Source organism: Talpa occidentalis, unplaced genomic scaffold, assembly GCF_014898055.3.
Source record: "Talpa occidentalis isolate TD23 unplaced genomic scaffold, MPIMG_talOcc4v2.1, whole genome shotgun sequence".
In the NCBI taxonomy this organism is placed as follows: domain Eukaryota; kingdom Metazoa; phylum Chordata; class Mammalia; order Eulipotyphla; family Talpidae; genus Talpa; species Talpa occidentalis.
The window spans coordinates 88053687-88071614 of record NW_026555331.1 but is presented as its reverse complement, the minus strand read 5'-3'; the positions used below and the strand labels follow the sequence as shown (position 1 = coordinate 88071614).

Sequence of the window (17928 nt, the reverse complement as noted above, 5' to 3'; positions counted from 1 at the left end):
CTCAGCCAAATAAGCCAGAAAGAAAAAGAAAAATACCAGATGGTCTCACTTATAGCAGGAATTTAGAAAACCTAAATAAGGGACCAGGAAAAAACCTAATTATAATAAAGTAAAGATCAAAATCAACAAGCAACTGTAAATCAGAGACACACTATGGGGGGTGGGGAGGGAGTAGTATCAAAACATGATGGGTAGGAATTTTATGGCGACTATAACCAAGATGAAAATGCATACATTGTGCAAAAATGAAAAATGATGTAAAAAATGTATAAAATTAAAAAAAAAATTGTTGTTATAGACCAATGTTGATAATGATTTAACATGTTCCTCGCATAGGTGAGACACCCTTCCTAAACTTTGGGCTCAGGAAAACTGATCAAAAGTTGATCTAGATAAAACATTAATAAAAAAGCCATCCACTTTTGGGCCTCCCAGGTGGCGCAGGCGGTTGAGCGCCACATTGTGGAGCTCTCCGCAGCCTCTGCAGTCCGGGTTCGATTCCCAGCCTGCCGGGGAGATTCCCACATGGCGCAGCAGACTTCTCCTGTCACGCTCACTGCTCCCTTCAGCAGTCTGTTTCAGTCCTTCTGCCTGTTCTGTTCCCCACTCTGTCTCAGGTGAATTCTCTGGCCCTCCCGCGCCTCCGACCTATACCCTAGTGCTTATATAAATAAATAAATCTTTAAAAAAAAAGTTAAGAATCACCCTGATGAACTGGTCTTGGTCAATTCTCGATACGATTATGATTGCAGACATAACTTGAGCTGGGTTATAAAGATATTCTGAGGCCATATTTTGTGATGTGTACAAAAAGGTGTAAAATAGAGCATTTGGTTTCTCCTATTGTTATAGAGCAACCCCGATATTAAACGGGTTCCTGGCTGTGGGTCCTCACCCGTGCGCTTTAAAGGGACTTATGAATACTCTACTACACACACACACAAAAGGGTTAATAAAAGGTTTATTTACAAGAGAAAAAGAAATAAGGAAAATGTACAACTCAGGGAGAAAATAGGGAAATAAAGTCTTTAATGCGTCCTACCCGATCCGACGACCTGGAAACCCAGTCACTCTCAGAGCTGGCCGGACGCTGCGAGCTGGCGGAGAGCCAAAATGGGGGATCCCCAAAGCCCACGTGTCTGCCTTTTGTATCCACCTGGCTGCTTAACCCCACCCTCAGGTCCCAGCCACCTTCCCTTTGGTGGTGATGGGATTTGGAGTTCCCAGTGTCTTTGGCTTTGACCTGGGGTGGGGGTGGAGTCCACAAAGCCTATATGGAATTTGCTTTGGGACATCCTTTTCCCCCTAACACTATCATTTGATCAAGTTCAAGTGCTCTGTCTCATGTCCCACCTTGCATGAAAAGTCCACTTAGGACAAAAGCAACAATATTTCATAGGTAGGGTATGATTGGAGAAGACATCAATCAATCAGAAACTAAGCCAATGACAGTCAAAAAGCTGTTTAGAGATCAACCTCAGGTGTCATCCTTATAGGTACAGGTAAGAAGATGCCTTATATCCACAGTTCTGTTGAAGTTGTTCAGTTGCCAGTAAATTTCTTTTTCCAGTCTAGTGATTTATTTTTAGTTTTAGACTTCCTATTCTCTGTATGAATACTATTGACCTATATTGTGACTATTAAAACCATTTCCGCCATTATTTTTTTTAAGAATTCTTTTTTTTTTTTTAAGTTTTATTTATTTATTTAATACTAGAGCCAGGATATAGGCCAGATGTATGGGAGGGTGAGAGGATTCACCAGAGACAGAGTGGGGAACAGAATAGGCAGACTGACGAAATACACTGCTGAGGGGAGCAGCGGGCAAGACAGGAGAGGTCTGCTTCGCCATGTGGGATTCTCGCCGACTGGTAGGAATCGAACCTACTCTGCAGAGGCTGTGGACAGCTTCACAGTGCTGTGCTCAACTGACTGCACCACCAGGGGAGGCCCTCCTCCATTGTTTTTAATGTACTGTATACTTTGCAATGTACTATATACTTTGCTGTGATTTTGCTTGATTATTCTCATCCTACTCTTAAAATGTTCGCATTTCCAAGACCTGACCTTTAATTCCCACCTCTTTTACTCATTCAGAATGATTGATTCCAATTTCTTAAACTCTTGTTACTTTCAAAATCTATTTTTGAATAATTATTATGTTCTGGGAACTCTGTTTATCTCTCTATGTATCTTATTTCATTTAATTCTTACAACAACCTTGAAAGGTTATCATTAGTATTCCTACAATAGTTCATTAGGCTCAAAAAAAGTTACAAACCTTATTCAAATCACAGCTTGACAAATCTGGGATTTGATCCCAAATATAATTGTAAACGATTGTTTTAAACTTAACATATGCTGCTGAATATATTGCCAACTCTAATTTCTACTTTGAACCTGAGACAGGACTTTACAATTTTGAGGTACTTCAGAGACATCAATAAAAATGATTCTGATAGAGGTGCCTCTACCCCTCTTCATTCTTTTTTTTTTTTTAATATTTATTTATTTATTCATACAAGCACTGGGTACAGTCAGAAGCGCAGGAGGGTGAGAGAATTCACCAGAGCCAGAGTGGGGACCAGAGCAGGTAGACTGACGAAATACACTGCGTGAGGGGAGCAGTGATCGATAGAAGAGGTCTGCGTGCCACGTGGGACCCTCGCCGGCGGCTGGGGATCGAACCGGCGATGCAGAGGCTACAGGCAGCTTCACAGCCCAGCGCTCAACCACTGTGCCACCACCTCTCCTCATTCTTAATGAACAAAAATCTTGGTAGATGATTTTGATGCATACAATTACTGTTACTTGGTGTACACCAAGTAATAAGAACTTGTTTCTTAGGATCAGTTTTCTACTGAGTCATCATCTAGATGCTCTCTGGAAAATTTGACTTTTACATGATGTATGGTAAGGTAAAAAGTATCAGGCTTTTCTGCCCTCCCGCCATTAGGATAGATGACGGAACCCTGTGATCCTGAATGCATGCCTGATGGCGGCCACCTGGAGTGGGTACACCTGCGCTAAGACTGCTTTTAAGGGCGGCGTCGCGGGGACACCAGTAGAAGCCGAAAGAGAAGCCGAGAAAGAAGTAGCAGAAGCCGAGAGAGAAGCAGAGAACACCGGAGAGCCCAGACAGAGTGACGACTTGCTGGGGGCTGGGAGGCCTGCCAGCTTCCGGGCCCCCCAGCACCCCTGCCTGCCATACGCCTGGTGAACCCCAATAAAAGACCTGCAAAAAAAACCACTGAGGACCCTGACTCCTCCTTTACCCGGTCTGCTGGATCTTAGAAAACCTGCAACGTGTCTGTTCCTGCCCTACAATGAACAAAACTGAATTTATGTTCTGTAAAATCTTTCCTTCTTGTGTTTCTCATATTATTAAAAATATAACCATTCAAGCAAAGATAGACAGTTGTGAGTCATACTGGAATCATTTTGCTCCCTTATGCTCTTTATTCTTTTGATTCCAAGTCCTATTCAATATATATTTTACTCTAACAATGTCTGGACATCCCTACTAATAATTCCATTACCTTTCACCCCCTAACTAGTCTCTTTTTAATGTTTCCATATACCAATTCCATCCTACATCTTATAGCCATCTTAATTTTTCTAAGAGGTGACTTTTGGGAATCATGTTAATCTTTTTTTTAAAGATTTATTTATGCATACAAGAGCTGGGGTACAGGCCAGAGATGGGGGGGGGGTGAGAGGACTCACCAGAGACAGAGTGGGGAACAGAACAGGCAGACAGACTGAAATACATTGCTGAGGGGAGCAGTGGGCAAGACAGGAGAGCTCTCCTGTACCATGCGGGCTGCTCCCTGGCTGGGAATCGAACTCTTGCTGCAGAGGCTGCAGACCGCCTCATAGTGCAGGTCTTAACCCCTTGCACCACCAGGGAGGCCCCAATAATCATTCTTTTATTGTTTTGAACAAAGGGAAATGAGGCTAAATATCTGGTCAAAATATCACCAAAGCAAAACATCATGGCAGTTTACTAGTATATTGGAGATTCTCAAATTTTACTTTCTGCTACTTAACCTTTTAGATGTGAACCTATGCAGATGGTACCTGTAGAAAATTTTAAGAGAATACTGATAGGAGACTAGCGGGCTACCTGTGAAATTCCTTTATTTGTATTCTGAATTTCAGTATTTGAAAGAAGAATTTCTAAAGGTGATATATTGAAATGAAGAGAAATAATGAATCAGCTCTCTGGGCTAAGTGTTAACCTATAAAAGATTTGAAAAGTGGGCTTTTAAGAGAATGCAAAAGCATTGGATGTGCAAATAAATTAATTGGTAATTTAGTTGTGTTATTTAAACTTGTGGAGTATGGATACTGGATAGTTTGGCAATTATATGCCAATTAGTGAATCTGGATCCTGTGATCTCACTGTCTCTAAATTAGGGCTGTTAGAAACTCACAGCTTGGTAGGAGACTCATATTTCAACTCACCTAACAATATTATAAGGCTGGGACTTCAGCTGTAAGAGTTGTATAAACTTCAAAGAGAAGTAATTCATATTCCTGAGGACCACAAAGAAAGCTTCATCAAGTCTGTTATAGTGAATGAAAAACACTCTACTCTTCTCTCTCCATTCACCTGTGTTATATGTTAACTAGTCTCTCAGGTAAGGTAGCTTTTGGATTGATCTGAAAGGTCATAGAGTTTACAGTGGAAGGATGAGGGGAAAATAAAATGTAGAAGAGGATAGTAATAGCAAGAAGTAATTATATCCCTAAAAAAATGCAAACAAATGCACAAGTATATTCTCTTAAATAATGGCAAACTGAACCTCCAAATAACCAGGAATGAGGTTCCTTCCCCCTCTTTGAAATAAAGAACTCAGTCAACCAATGTTTTGTTTTTAAATTCAGAGTCATTTTATTCTTATCAACTCACTCACAAATATTTTCCTGCCACTCTCCTCCCTTGCTGGCATCCCCTCCTCTTCCTCCTGGCCTCCTATCTAAGTGGAATCTTTTGGCAGTAACAAAAAAGTTACCTCTTCAAAAATGAGGTAATGTCCAGTCTGCATTCTATGCCCTACAAGCAGGCATAGGGGAGGAGTCAAGGAAAGTCACTCTGGGGAGGTCAGAGGGAAAGCTGAGAATAGCTGAACACTGCCTGCAGCACTCTGCAATGCTCTCTTCTCCAAATTTCATAGCAACGGGTCAACTGGAAAAACTCAGATACCCAGAGTTCGCATCCCTGTTGCCCACATCTTATCAGAACACAGCAGACCCTGGACTATGCCTTGGGAATGGAACTGGATGAAGAGAATCCAGAGGTGTTATGGGGACCCTTGTTTTATTTTCTCACCTTATGGATCCCAAGTTTTCCCCCATCCTTGAAACAGACATTTCTTCTTATAAGCTAAATGAATGAAACACCACAGAAAAGTGTGATTTACATGGCTACATGTGTTGTTCACACTTTACTTTATAGTAATCCCTGTAGTAGAAATGATAAAAAAAAGAATGGCCCCAGAATCCCACCATCTTAGTCAACTAATAATTCTCTTCTTTTGTTAGAAACAAAGTACAAATTCTACTCTATTCATATCCTTTGTTGAATTTGACATACTTTAATTTGTGAATCAATGGTTCTCAACTCTGGCTCATCTGAAGCATTAAGGGAGTTATTACAAAGTGTGGGGTGTCCATGTTTCTCCTCGACCTGCAGAATTAGAATCTCAGGAATCTGTTTGTAAGATGATCCATAGGTCATTATGATGATGTTGGAAACAATAGCAGTTATTGCATTAAAACATTTTTTAAAAACCTTCTTATTGAGGCAAAATGCACATAACATAAAATTCACCATTTAACCACTTTTAAGTGTGCAATTCAGTGACATTTGGTACATTCACAGTGTTGAGCAACCAATGTAATTTGGCAAAGTATTTTGAGTTACATCTGCTGATATTATGTAACACAAGAAAGTTACATTTGCAAAAGATAAGATTAAAGACTCAGAAAGTTTTTTGTTTTTTTTTTCAAACTGATATTTTATCGAGATTTTTGTTATCCCCACTCCCAGTCTAGCAAGACTGAATTATTATGATAAATCAGGCCTGGGGGTCCGAGGACACCAAGTGTCGGCAAGGAAAGAATTCAACATCAAGATAAAAGCAAGAGATTTAGGGCCTCCCATGGTGGTGCAGATGGTTGAGTGCTGTGCTGAAGCTGTCCACAGCCTCTGCAGTGCTGGTTCGATCCCGGCCGGCTGTCGAGGGTCCCACATGGCTCACAGACTTCTCCTGTCTCGCCCGCTGCTCCCCTCAGCAGCATATTTCATCAGTCTGCCTGTTCTGTTCCCCGCTCTGTCTCTGGTGAATCCTCTCACCCTCCTGCGCATCTGGCCTGTACCCGGGTTCTTGTATAAAATAAATGAATAGATCTTTAAAAAAAAAAAGTATTAAAAAAAAAAGGCAAGAGATTTATTGTTAGATAAAGAGGACAGGAAAGCTCTCTGAGCGGAGAGGAGTCCTAAATGGTTTGCCGATGAGAGGGCAAGAAGTAGGTGTTTATATGGGTATGATGGGCAAGGGGTTCGGTGTCTATGTGTTGTGTCTCGGTGTTGTGTGTTTTGCTGAGAGGTTGGAGCCCACTGAGTTCCAGGTTACCTGGCCTGCTTTCCTGAAGTGAGTTTTGGTCCATTGCTTTAGCATTGTGTTACTGTGTTGGTGTTCTGAGCATTCAGTTTTTACTGGGTTGGGGGCACCCTGACTCCAACTAATTGCTCCTTTTTCAGTTTGATAAATGGGCTCAGGACAACTGGACTTAGGTCCCTTCCCATCCCCCACCCAGATCTTAACTATCTGTACCCATTTCCTAACTTCCTTATTCAGAAACATCTGGGGGTAGTTGAAAGTACATCACCTCCACAGGTCTGAAACAGTGGCCAGGATCTCACTGGAATATATTATATGAATGTCAACATGTGTCCAATAATAATAATAGGCATATTTTGAATTTGTGTTTTCCACTTATTTCTAAACCCTCAAAAAATCTGAAAAATTCTTATTTTTATTCCACTTTCCAAGTGAAGGAACTAAGGATGGAAGGGGACTTACTTCTGGTCACACAGCTTGAAGGTGATGTAGCCATGTTCTATATTTGATTTATATGAGTCCATTGCCCAGAGTCTCTCTTCCAAAGCATAGCACATGAGCTTCTGAGACAATACTTGGTTAGAATTTGATTCAATCATTAAATAAAAGCTGAGGCTTCTGAATATCTAAACCCAAGTTATGGAACAAGGAAGCTCAAAATGTGGAAGAGGCAAAGGGAAGAATGCTAGAAGTTTGGGCATTGAATTTTTGCTTGTAAGATTCCTTTGCTGTTGGCAAGAAGGGTTTGCTGGAAGCAAGCTTTAATGTGCTCCTGTGTGCCCCCTTGGAGGAGGCCAAGATAGGCTTCTGTTATCACTATGTGATAGACAAGCGGTCGGGCAAGCTGAAAACAAAATGTCATTGGTGGGTTAGAAGGACAGTGGCAGCAACGCAGTGGAAAAGTCTTTAAAGTACTCTTTGATCATCTAGTCAATTTTTAGAATATACTACTGGGTGTTCCAAATCTGTTTTTCAATGTTTCAGTTAATAAGTATTTGTTGAGTGCCTTCTGTATGCCAGGCATTGTGCATGGCTCTAAACTGTATTAAGAAGAGTGCAGGCCTTTTATGGGAGGAAGATAGCAATTTACTATAGAACATTTCTATGGAGGCTGAGTGGGTGAGACAACCATGGTGTCTGTAGGGGGTATAACAGAACCTGCTGATTCACCTTGTCTGATTATGGTTGAGGACTAGTCAGGAGCATGATTGCCTGGACAGGTTTGAATGGTGCCTTGTCAAGTAGGGGCATGCATTGGAATGGAAGGTTGGCAACAAATTGTCTGAATAGTTCATGAAGATGGACAATCTTTTTCACAATCAGGTGCTTTGTTCCAACTTGGGCAGTTATGGGGTAGGTGGAGTTGAAGGGTACATGTTGGTTTGAATGTGGCAAGGACCACATCTAAAATAGAGGTCATGATCAGTGAAGAGGTATTTAGGATTGACAATTGTGGTGTACCTAAGCTTCATCTTGCCTTGGAGGTGTCAAGAGCTAGGTGCAATTGAAGAGAGTCAAGTGCATTAGTTTCTTAGCACTGCTGCAACAGATTACTAAAAACTTAAGACCTTAAAACAACAGAAGTTTATTCACTCATAGTTCTGGCAGTCAGTAATCTTGATATGGGGCAGCAAGGGGCACTAAAAATGGCCAAGGACTGTGCCTAAATAGTTTGCTGATCACTGTTTGAGTTCTTCACCCACTTGCACACAATTGTACTACTACTCAGGTTCAAAGAATAACAATAATGGGATTTATTGAACATACCAGGGAAAAGAAAGTGTTACTGAGGCCAAAAATGGCCATTTACCTCACCCGAAGCAGTGCCCAGTGTTTTAAAGTCTTAAACACAAACGCTCCTAAGATGGCATCTTCCTGCCACTGAGGATGTGGGGTTCCTATTCCAAACAATAGGCGATGCACCCAAGATGGCATCTTTCTACCACTGCAGACCTGGAACACGTGGCAGCCTGACTATAGGCTGGGATCCAACTCACAAAGATAGCAGAAGACACAATAGGAGGTGCTCACCAGAGCTGCCGAGATGTGTCAGCACAGCATCAGACAGTCGACACTTAAAACAGCAGCTATAGCAGCAGAATGACCCAACACATGGTCCATACTCACACAGCTCATTGAGGTGCCCAGCTTCGCGTCTTCACCTTCTCTTCCAGGCTGTAAGAACAATAAAACTGGAAACAGTTTCAGTTGCTGCCTACTTGCAAAGCCTCTAAGCTTTTCTCCTCTGAGGTTGGCTGCTGGAAGCCTCTCCATGTGCTTCAGAGACCCACAACAGCCTTCAGGAAGATCGGCTGACCCAGGAATCGCTGAAGATCTGAAAATGCTGAAATCCCAAGAGGTCAAATCCTGAACACTGTATCCTGGGACTCCTGCAATCCCTTATATATCTTGTCAGAGCCTCCACCTCCACTGATACTTTGAATTTTCACTCGGGCTATCCGTCCTCACCAGCAGCCCCCTCCAGGAGACACCCCTTGGAACAGCCTTTGGCTTTAGCCGCGAGTTAGAATCTGACATGAGGGTGTCAGGATGAAACTCCCTTGGAAAACTACAGGGGAGAGTTCTTTCTTACCTCTTCCATCTTCTCTTAGCTCCAGGTGTTCCTTGGCTTGTAGCCATGTCACTGCAGTCTTTACTTCTGTTGTCACATGGCCTTTTCTTCCATTTCTTTTTGTCTCTTTTCTGTGTATCTTTGATAAGAACACTTTTTGGGGATTTAAGGCAAGTGTTGCCTGGATAATCCAAGATCACCTCACCTCGAAACTATCAACTTAATTATATCTTCAAAGACCCCCTTTTCAAATAAGGGTACATTCATAAGTTCTGGGAAATAGATGTATGTTTTGGGGGACCACGGTTCAATCCACAACACTAAGTCCTTTGCATTCTATTTCAGAGACTCAAATGAGCAGAGGTGACCTCATAAGTCTGTGTTTTAGACTCTTTGCCTGCCCTGATAAGTCCCGTTCTCCTTCCCCACCTCTGTGCTTAATTCCTGTGTTCTGGAGCCTGATGCCTTTGGAAGATCTTCCTGTTGTCAACTGAGATTTAAAAAATAAAATCAGGCAGCAATGTAACTAAGAATGCGTTGATTCGAAAGTTGGGATCATGATCCTGGTCCACAATCAAGTGGCAGCTGCAAACTGTGTATTCCACTGAAAGCAGGGAATAGGGAAATTTTAAAGGTCAGTCAGGGACATACTCAGACGTTAACTTACTTATACTTTGGGGTTGGTTCTTATGTTCATTTGTCATTTTTGACGATTGGTTGACAAGAGTCCGAGGTTGGAGTGTGAGGACTTTTGTAACAATCGGCAAATGACATGCTATTTCACTGTTTCTTTCCAAGTAACCCAAGAGGAGAAAACAGTGAATTGCTGAGTCAGGCTACACTCAGCAACTCAACCAGACGTGTCAACATGGTAGAGACAAGATAGAATCTGTTTGATTCAAGTAGGTTTCACACTCTGCTGATGGCAATGATATGCTGGATCCAAGGATTTCCTGATGGTGGGGCTGCCCCTGCCATACGCTGGGAGTCAAGGTTCCAAACCAAGGGCATCCCTGGGTACTCAGCAGTAGGAGAAAATAAATCACTTAGTGAAGAGGTGACCTCGAATGCCCTCAGTCATACAATAGTAACTACTACTGTTATTTCTAAATCTGCCGTAATTGGTTTGGATAGTCTGAATCTAGCCTTTATTAGATGCTAATGGAAAAAAAAAAAACCAACAATTTTTAAAAAATGCTTCCAGACCATTCAGGTAATCTCAATAGCTAGTAAGGTTGGCTTTTGGCTTCTAGGCTGTAGATGCTAATTGTAGCTACATCTTTCTAGGAAGCACTGTTCTCTGTCCTGGTGTAAATAACGTTGCTGTGAAGTATTGGGTGGCTTGGGTCCTGATCTGCTGACCAAAAGTGGTGTGAGAATAATGAGTCTTCCATTGCTGCAAAGCTGTGCTGATGGCTGGTGCCCAGCAAACCCTCTCCCCTTTAGTGGACATTATTTACAGTTATAACCAAGATGTGGTATATATAATTGATCATGTCTGAAAGGCACCAGGTACTACTGGATGACTCTCTTCTGGGGACCTTTCACAAAGAGATTGGACTCTGGTTCAGTTTGCCCTGCAGAGATACCTATAATATTTTACTGAATGTGAAAACCGTATAGCAGGTTGATGTTATACAGTGATATAAATTGCAGCAACAGGATTGTGGTAACAAATTCCCTCTACTCTCTTTTTCTTCATAGCACTTATTTATCCTTATTTATATATTTTGCTTCCTTTTCTACTTTCTTGTTCTCTATAGCACTTATTTACCTATATCCATGTATTCAACTGATGTATCTTACTTATTCTCCATGTTGTTTTATATCATGAATGTAAGTTCCTTCACCCACATACAGTAGATTCTTAATATAGCAATATATTGTTAGTTTCATGAAGAAAGCAAACTATGATTTTCTGCCTTGACAACCTCAATACACATAACTTCCACAAGAAGGAAAAGGGATTAATCTGGTCTCTATCTACAAGTACAACTTTCAGCAGCTGAAAACTCTGTTCCCCTCTGTCTGTTGTGTTCAAGAACAAGGAGACTTAATGTGACTGGGGTATAAAGCAGTAAGAGATGGGTCAGAGAAGTAGGGTGGACATTTGTCAAGTTTCTGAGCTCATTATATCACTAATTTTCTGGGAGCCTTTTATTCCATACTGCTGATTATAGTCTAACATCTATAAATATCATGACCAGGCTTAGTCTGAAGTGCTCAGAGGAATTCTGTTTGGGGAGGTCTTTTGTTTACTTAACGCCTAATGTGCTTAGGAACCTGGGATGGATAATCTTACATTCGCTCTTTTATTAAAACTTTAGAATTATACTCTCTCGCTCCTTCCCTCTGCCATCGCGATGTCTTCTCACAAGACTTTCATGATCAAGCGATTCCTAGCCAAGAAACAAAAACAGAATCGTCCCATTCCCCAGTGGATTCGGATGAAAACTGGTAATAAAATCAGGGTACAATTCCAAGAGGAGACACTGGAGAAGAACCAAGCCAAGTCTGTAAGGAATAGCACGGAGATGGCGCGCATATTTATGCTGTATCGAGATCAGTAGCACCTACCATGTCACTGAAAACATCAGTGCTTTATGGACATGTTTTCTGTTGGTACACCTTTGTACCTGGCTCTGTAATAAATATGTGAGCAATTTGAAAAAAAAAAACTTTAAAATTATAAATTCCTCTCCCATGAAAATATCCAGTTCATCAATTTCTTCTACTCCTATACTTCCCTAAATTACAGCCAAATCACTAATCCTCCAGGCCCTGATAATCTCTCAATTAGTAAACACACTTCTGACTTTACTTCTTTCCCTTCTGACTTAAACCATTCAAGCTCTACTAGTCAGGTTGGACTGGGGTATGTAGCAGTCACAAATAACCCTACCCCACTCCCATGCCCCAATCTCAGACATCTGTAATCAGAGAGTTACATATTGATCAATGGTAGGCTGTGGCCCTCTCCACACAAGTTTCATTCTGAGTCCTGGATTGGTGGAGCTGCCCCTGTCTCAAACACAGTCAGATTTGTGGGAGAGGGAAAAGAGGACTTGGTGTTCAGATGATGACTCAACGTTTCTGCTCACAAGGGACACCTGTTGTTTTGCTCACTTTTCATTGGCAATAGCAGTGCCAATGGCTAAGCCTCATGTCAATGGACTAGAAATAATATAATCCTCTTCTATGGAGGGTCACTGAGTATTTTCATTTTTAAAATATTTATTTATTTATTTATACAGGCACTGGGTAGAGTCAGAAGCGTGTGAGGGTGAGAAAATTCACCAGAGCCAGAGCAGGGAACAGAACAGGCAGAATGACGAAATACACTGCTGAGGGGAGCAGCTGGTGCCGCAGGAGAGGTCTGCGCCCCATGTGGGACCCTCGCCAGCTGCCAGGGATCGAACCTATGCTGCAGAGGCTGCAGGCAGCTTCACAGCCCAGCGCTCAACCGCTGCACCACGAGGGGAGGGCGGGTCACTGAATATTTTTGAGAGCAATAACAGAGTCCAAAAGTGCTCTGCCTGGGAACAGATTGTTGGTTACCAGAGGGAAGGGAGTTAGAAGATGGGTGAGTAGGTCAAAGGAGGTCAGGTGTATGGTAATGGATGAAAACCAGACTTTCAGTGGTGATTGTATAGTATATACAGATATCAAATTATATGCTCTACATCTGAAAAGTATTGTGTCATAAATTTTTTTAAGATTTTTATTTATTTATGCCTATAAGAACTGGGGTGCAGGTTGGAGGTGCGGGAGTGAGAGGATTCACCAGAGACAGAGTGGGGAGCAGAACAGGCAGATCTACTGAAATACACTGCTGAGGGGAGCAGCAGGCGAGACAGGAGAGGTCTGCCACACCATGTGGGTTGCTCCCTGTCCGGCTGGGGATTGAACACCTGCTGCAGAGGCTGCAGATAGCTTCATAGCACTGTGCTTAACCCCTTGCACCAGCAGGGAGGCCCCAGTGTCATAAAAATTTTACTTCAATAAAAATGTAGCAGGGAAAAAGGGGCTGTCCCTGCTGAGGCACACTTGGAGCACATTCCCTTGCTTCTTATCTTTGTTCTGCACATGCTCTGTAGAACGAGGTGTGGACTGTCCCCACCCTCTCCCCCAGCAGTGTTTTGACCTGAGTTCTTGGATTGCACCACGATGTTGGAGAATATGGATACACCCTCCCTGATCACCCCAATCCACGTTCTTGCTTGTTTTCCTCCTGTACTAGACTGCCATGTCACTCATCATCTTTTTTTCTTCCTCTCATATACTCCCTTTGATATTTGTCTGTTATTTCAGAGTCCACCCTCCTAACATCCCAACCCCTTCAGTATCTGCTAATGATGTGCCTTCTATTTCTTAGATAAAATGAAGGCCTATAAATAAATACAGGTTCTTCTAGAAATTGTAGTATGTACATCCCCCTCCCCACATTGTTTCTCTCTTCTCTCTCCTGCTTTTCTCCATAGTCCTTATTTATCAACATCAGTATAGGGCCTCCCCTGGTGGCTCAGCAGTTGACCGCTGGGCTGCGAAGCCACCCGCAGCCTCTGCCGCGCCGGTTCAATCCCGGCCACTGGTGAGGGTCCCACATACATGGCGCGCAGACCTCTCCTGCTGTGCCCGCTGCTCCCCTCAGCAGTGTATTTCGTCGGTCTGCCTGTTCTGTTCCCCGCTCTGGCTCTGGTGAATTCTCTCACCCTCCTGTGTACCCAGTGCTTATATAAATGTACCCAGTGCTTATATAAATAAATAAATCTTTGGGGAAAAAAAAAAGATTAAAAAAATCAGTATACTTAATTTATGTATATTTTCTTTCTCTCTGCTTCCCTTTCCATTTTCTTTGGGCTTATATATGCTACACCACCCTTCTTTCCCCCTGCTTCTGCCCTTAAATTAAAGCAATTTTTTTTCTCTCCAAACGCACTGCACTCTGCCCCTTTTCTATGACTGCCCTCTCAATTCTGATCTGTTTATTCTTCTTACTATTAAAAGGAATCTCTTCCACTTCATTGACTTTTCCTGCTTGGTCTGTGTACTTCAGCTGTGACTGAAGACACACTGAATCCTTTCATGTCTCACTGACATTTCTTGGAGTCCTTTCTTCCTGGTTTGCTCCAGGTTAATTTTTGTTCCACTGACTCCATCCTGAACCTTCAGAGCTCACCCATGCAGGGTCATCCTGAATTCTGACATGAGTGGCAAAGTTCATGAGCAGTGAAAAGCTCAAATACGGGATTCAGAGCAATGGCTCTGGTAAAAGGGATCCAAAGGTGATGCTGTTGCTGATAACCCATCTAAGTATTTATGAAAAATGCCAGCCATGTGCCCTATTCTGGAAGCATTTTTCTATTTGGGGAGCGAGATGGGAGGTTTATAAAGTAATTGTAAAAGTATTTATAAAGTAATTCTATATCAGGGCTATCCCATATTTAGGTTATTGGCTCCTGGTAACTTTGGAATTATTGTCAGGGGTCAGCAAATCTGAGAGGTTTTATAGTATTTTTTATAGTCTTAATAAGCATATCTTTCTCACCAGCAAATATTAATTTTGCAAGATATACTGGGTTGGGTAAAATGCAACTTTAGTTTTAGGTATTATTAGCAGCAGTCAAAAAAAATTTTTATTGAGTTATAAATGACACATAACATTAGTTTCAGAGGTATAACAATCATTCAATATTTGTATATATTGTTCTTTGTATTATTATGTACATTTTTAGCCAATGAATACCAAAGGACAGCTACCATCATGTGCTTATCTAATTACTATTTTTTAATTATTTTTATTTTTTTAAATTTTTATATTCCCCAAACACCTCCTTTCCCTGCCACCCCCCTCCGTGTGTCTCTGGTTCATAGTTGCTTGTTGATTTTGATTTTTCCTTTCTTATAGTGATTCTTTTTCCCTTATTTAGGTTTTCTAAATTCCTGTTATGAGTGAGACCATCTGGTATTTTTCTTTTTCTTTCTGGCTTATTTCGCTGAGCATGATCCCTTCCAGCTCCATCCATGTTGCTGCAAAATGCATGTGTTTATCTTTTTTGATTGTTGAGTAATATTCCATTGTGTATATGTACCACATCTTCTTGATCCAGTCATCTATTTTTGGGCATTTGGGTTGTTTCCAAAGCTTAGCTATTGTAAATAGTGCTGCTATAAACATAGGGGTGAAGGTGCTCTTTGGAATTAATGTTTCTGTGTCCTTTGGGTAAATACCTAGGAGTAGAATTGCTGGATCATATGGAAGCTCTATCTTTCCTAGGTTGAGGAATCTCCACACAACTTTCCATAGTGGTTGGACCAGTTTGCACTCCCACCAGCAGTGCGGGAGAGTTCCTTTTTCTCCACATCCTCGCCAACATTTGTTGTTGCTAGTTTTTTTAGTATGTGCCATTCTCACTGGTGTAAGATGGTATCTTACTAGTTTTGATTTGCATTTCCCTGATTAATTACTATTTTTTTAAATATCTAGCCATCTTTAGGAAATAGATGCACCTACAAAAAATCTTTTGAGAAAAACAAATTTCAATATTTAAAGGTATTCTAAAGATTTTAGTTTAATTAATGCTGTCAGTGCCTAACATGTATAATCTGTTGCCTATTATATTTTCAGGAAATGAAACTAGCCTAAAGTTTTTACTTGACAAAGGAGGATTTTATTCTGATTCTTCAGTGATTTAGGTCAAAAAACTATAAATGTTCTCTGGCTATTTTAAGAGTGAGGTTGTAATGCAGGGGTGGGGTAAGAAATGGGAAAATAGACCAACATAATTTAGTTTTTATTTGTGTGTAATTATTAAATGAACATATGTATTGTTTTCTACTCCAGTTAAATCCACCACATCCTTATTAGTGTTGTAGACCAACTACAGGGTAGATTTCTGGTAGGAAGTAGGTGTTATTTTCTAATTGGGACTTAATATGAAAATGTAGGCAGGATTTAGAAACAGCAAGATGGTTCATTAACGGGGGCTAGGCCCAATGAGGAAGAGGTGGGGGTAGTTCCTGGAATCTGAAGAGAAGGAGACAGAATAGGATCTGTGGGCTTCAGCTTTGCCATAGTAGTGCCAAGGCAAGAAACATCCCAAGACTTATTTTCCTACCTGCTACATCTCCTTGCAGTGTTTTCCTTTGAACAGTCCCAAAAGAGAAGGCAAGGAAGAGAAGGCAGGGAAGTCAGGGTACAAAGTGAGGTAGAGGAGGAGGGAGAATGACTTTGGAAAATATTCAGTGTAAACAAACATACCAGATAACATATCAAGTATCTGTGTTCACTACTTAGACAGGGTTGTAGGAGAATTGGGCTATGGGCTTATGTAGATTATAATTCATTTCTTTGTGATTTAAATTAAACTGTGTTTGGTTACATTCCTCAATTCTCTAAGTCTTGTTTGTTTGTTTTTTTAATTTCTAAAATGCGGATAAAGACCTGCTTTCCTAGGTTGTTCTCTGGTTTAAGGTATATTAAGAAGATTAGCATATAGGAAAATTTTCTTGATGCTGACAACTTTAAGGCAATTATGAGCCTTAGAACTTAAGTCATCTGTTGTCTTACTCATACTTGTTACTGCTAAGTGTCCACTGCATCCTGTGCTTAGGGAACATATATTCTTGGAAATTTTTGAACTAGTTGGGACTGTATTGTATGGGGATATCAAACCTGTATATACCAAGCATTGACTATAGTCCAATCTTAATATATCTTGCCATGTAATTTTACTTTTTTCTTAATTTATTTTTGGTACTGATATTGTTAGGGGGAAAGGATGTCATCAGCTAATTCCATACAGGTTTTGTGGCCTCCACCCCCGACTCCAGACCAAAGCCATCAAGACATTGGGAAAGACAAATCCCATCACCACCAAAGGGAAGATTACTGGGACCTGAGGGTGGAGTTAAGTGGCCAGGTTTGGTATAAAAACCAGACATGTGGGCTGGGGGACCTCTCTCCTCTTGGCTTCACGGCTCGTGGCTCTTGGCCAGCTCTCAGAGTGCCATTGGGACTCCTGGGCAGCGGAAAGGGTAGGATGCATTTAAGACTTTATTTCCCTCTTTTCTCCCTGAGTTGTAATTTCCTCATTTCCCCTTCTCTTGTAAATAAACCCTTTATTAACCTTTTGTGTGTGCCTGCAGTCGAGTATTAATAAGTACTTTTTAAGTGCGCGGGTGAGGACCCACAGTCAGGCAACCCGTTTTATATTGGGGCTGCCCTGTAATAATATCATTAATAAAATCGCACTGCTATGATTAATTTATATGAATACTATGAATTCATGGTACCTTGTTTTGTTTTGTTTTAATATGGTATAGTTTCTCTAATAAAGAATACCAAAGGTACATTGTTATCTGTGGGGTGTTCAATAAAAACCTCTTTTTGTGATTCTAAAAGGAATCTTTGTACTTGAAATGTTTAAGGACCACTGATCTAGTTTGACTTCATGTATCAACTTGACTTAGATTTTATAGAGAATATTAGGTCTTGAAATTGGTTTGTGAGAACAAGGCTTCCCTGTGCTGATTAATAAAATCTAAGGGCAATACCAGTTCAATAATGTCTTTAAAATGGAGAGTGAACTTTCAAACTTTGAGTGCAAAATAATAAATAGGCAAAAAACTAAATGGAAATGGGAATGGAATCTGGAAAAGAAAATATATTTAATCCGAAGTGGAAATCATTCATTTTTTTAGTAAAAATGGGAGGTTCTGCCAACC

At 41.1% G+C, this 17928-nt stretch overlaps 1 pseudogene; it reads left to right on the top strand.

Moving 5' to 3' along the window:
• Window positions 1–11721, top strand: part of LOC119246929 (60S ribosomal protein L39-like) — a 123785-nt pseudogene extending 112064 nt beyond the window's left edge.
• The last annotated feature ends 6207 nt before the right edge of the window (window positions 11722–17928 follow it).